At 56.7% G+C, this 3044-nt stretch overlaps 1 pseudogene; it reads left to right on the top strand.

The window, feature by feature from the left end:
* Positions 1-1311: 1311 nt before the first annotated feature.
* Positions 1312-1758, top strand: LOC122707628 (annotated as a pseudogene).
* Positions 1759-3044: the final 1286 nt, after the last annotated feature.

The raw sequence follows: 3044 nt of genomic DNA, 5'->3' as shown, positions 1-3044 counted from the left end.
GCACCAAGAGATGCTGGGAGAGACTTCAGCATCACCCTGGCCAGCTCCCCGTTCCCCAACCCACCCCCAACAAGCCTACCATCTAAGCAAGATGGTGTACGCGTGCTTGTTGACAATATCCCAGCATCTCCTTTTAGGGCCCCAAGCGCCTCCTATAACAAACTCTGAAGCCTCACTGATCACAGCCATTTTGCAGAGGGGTAAACTCAGGCTCAGCCTTGCCAAAAGTTGCGTAGCTAGAAAAAACGGAGCTGGGACTAGGACAGATTCGCAAGGCAGGCCTCTCCCTTGCCTCACATGAGCTGCCTCCTTGGGGAAAGGGGGGTCAGAAAACCCAAGCGGGGAGAGGCAGGCACAACCCCAGCCTCAGGCTCTGACCTGAGGGATGACCCAGAGGCAGGCACGTCCCTAAGGTGTCGGCGTGGATGGTCAGCCTGGTGGGCATCATGGGCTGGCTTTCTTAGCCCCGGCACCAATCTGCTGCTGGCACTCCTGCCTCTAGCACCCACGGCACAGTTGCCTGGACTGCTCTCGGGCATCAGGCCCCCTGCAAACTCTCACTAGTGTGCTTAAGGCAGCCCCCTTTCTATGTAGACTCCACCCTCTGGGACTTGTAGCGAGGATCTGGGTCAGTGACGGAAGTCAGACATAGAGAGGTGGACACTCTGCTAATTATGACAATGATCATAAGCCACACTTCTTGTTCTGTTCAGTCGCTCAATCGTGTCTGACTCTTTGCAACCCCATGGACTGCAGCACATCAGTTCCTCTGTCCTTCACCATCTCCCAGAGCTTGCTCAAACTCATGTCCATTGAGTAGATGACGCTGTCTACCATCTCATCCCCCACTGCCCGCTTCTCCTTTGGCCTTTGGTCTTTCCCAGTATCAGGGTCTTTTCCATTAGGTCAACTCTGCATCAGGTGGCCAAAGCATTGGAGCTTCAGCTTCAGCAACAGTCCTTCCAATGATTAGTCAGGGTTGACTTCCTCAAGGAGAAAATCAATCACATTGGTGATTCCCAAGCCTGGAGATCTGGGGATCTTTTGGCATAAAGTTGAACAAGCCATGCCTACTTGCTTCTGTGTCAGATACCCGGAGGGAGCTGGAGGTTCATATATGTTAGGCTCTTTGATAACACCTCTATGTTGAATAAAGTTTGAAGTTTAAACCCACCCATGCTTCTCCTGTGTTTATCTTAGTGATGGTTGTGTAGTTTAGGGTCTGCAGCAGAAAATGTATCTTAAAAAGCTACCTTGGCTCTTTCTTGTCCGGTCCCAGGCTGTTCAGGATCTGCAGGCCCCAATGCAGACATGGCCAAGTCCAAGAACCACACCACGCACAAACAGTCCCCAAAACGGCACAGAAACAGCATCAAGAAATCAAGGATATGAGTCTCTTAAGGTGGTGGACCCCAAGTTCCTGAGGATCATGCACTTTGCCAAGAAATACAACAAGAAGGGCCGGAAGAAGATGCCAACAACTCCAAGGCCACAAGTGCAGGTACTGAGGCTGTCAAGACCCTCGTGAAGCCCAAGGAAGTCAAGCCCAAGATCCCAATGGGCGGCAGCCACAAGCTCAGCCAACTTGCCTACACTGCTCACCCCAAGCTCAGGAAACGTGCCTGTGCCCGCATCGTCAAGGGTCTCAGGCTCCGCTGGCCAAAGTCCCAGGCCAAGTCTTCAACCAAGGCCAGGGCACATGCAGCTGCGGCTCTGGCTCCCAAGGGTGCCGAGGCCCACACCAAAGCTCTGGAGTAGAGACCTTCATCTGTCGGTGTGAAGACAGAAGGACCCATGTGACCCCTGGGCTGCTGTCTGCATAGGGCTGGTGTCCTCCTGTGCTATCTGAGCAAATAAACCTGCGACAGGATCTGTCAAAAACAAAACAAAAACTTACCTTGCTTTCCAGTGACCTGCAGTGTGAGGTGTCTGTGGTCCACCCGATGGACCCAGGAGACAGCGGGGCATCTGGGCACGACATCAGCCACCCCAGGCTCGGCTCGGGTCCACTTGGCTGGCCGCCTGCACATGTGGCTCTAGGGGCCCATCCGTCCCTCCCCTGGCAGAGCCCCCCGCCCCCCCCCCCCCCCCCACCTCAGACTCTGCACTCCAAACCATCGCTGGGGTTGGGTGGGGTTGATGGCAGCCCTGGGAGGGTGGAGACGGGCACCTTCTGGATGTAGCTTTGGCCTGGGATGGAGAGGCTCTCCCTCTGACCTGGGAACACAAGCCCGTGTCCCTGGTTTTGGATTTGGCTGGAGCAGCCTCCCTTGTCAGCGCTGCTGTTGAGCCCCCAAAGATGATGCTGGGGGCTGAGGGCAGGGCAGCTAGGCAAGGATGCTCTCTTGCTGTGGGATCCCCATGGGTTTCTGGGTCTGAGAACTGCCTGGCATGATAGGCAGCCCAGAAGGGCTCTGCAGTGGGGAGGTGGGCAGCAGGCAGAGACGGACAGAGCACACAGCCTTCGGTGTCAGCTCTCACTAGCTGACTACCTGGAGGCAGGTTACTCAGCTCCCTGAGCCGTCATGCTGGGAATTCAGTGTGGGTGGGTTAAATGAGGCGGAGATGGCGGGCTCCCCACACAACTCAGGACGCCCGGCCGATGCTGGTTCCCGTGCCCTTCCCCTTCTCTTAGAGTCTGCGTCTCCAGCGCACAGTCAGGGCAAGCCAGATGTCAGGAACAAAGGGACAGCCTTCCCAGCAAGCTGGCCTCCTCCCCAGGACCCCCCACAGCTGCCAGCTCCTTCCTTAAAAAACAGAGCCAGTGCCCTGGAGCATGGGCAGGGGCAAAGGAAACAGCGAGGGGTCTTTGTCTCTGGACATTCGCTCCTGGCTGAGCTCAGGCGGCAGCCCCATCTCTGCAGTGCTGGTCACACAGGCTGCAGGAGGCTGAGCCTGGAGGGGTCATCTCTTGTCCTCTCTCCCCAAGTTCCTGGCAGAGGCCCAGGGAGGGCCAAACCAGGTGAGTGGCCTTGCTCAGAGGGTCTGGATAGAGCTGTGTGCTCGCCCAGGGACGAGGCGGCTCTGCTTCTCCTGGAACCCCC

Source organism: Cervus elaphus, chromosome 14 (assembly GCF_910594005.1).
Source record: "Cervus elaphus chromosome 14, mCerEla1.1, whole genome shotgun sequence".
NCBI lineage: Eukaryota > Metazoa > Chordata > Mammalia > Artiodactyla > Cervidae > Cervus > Cervus elaphus.
This window is presented reverse-complemented; position numbering and strand designations above follow the sequence as displayed.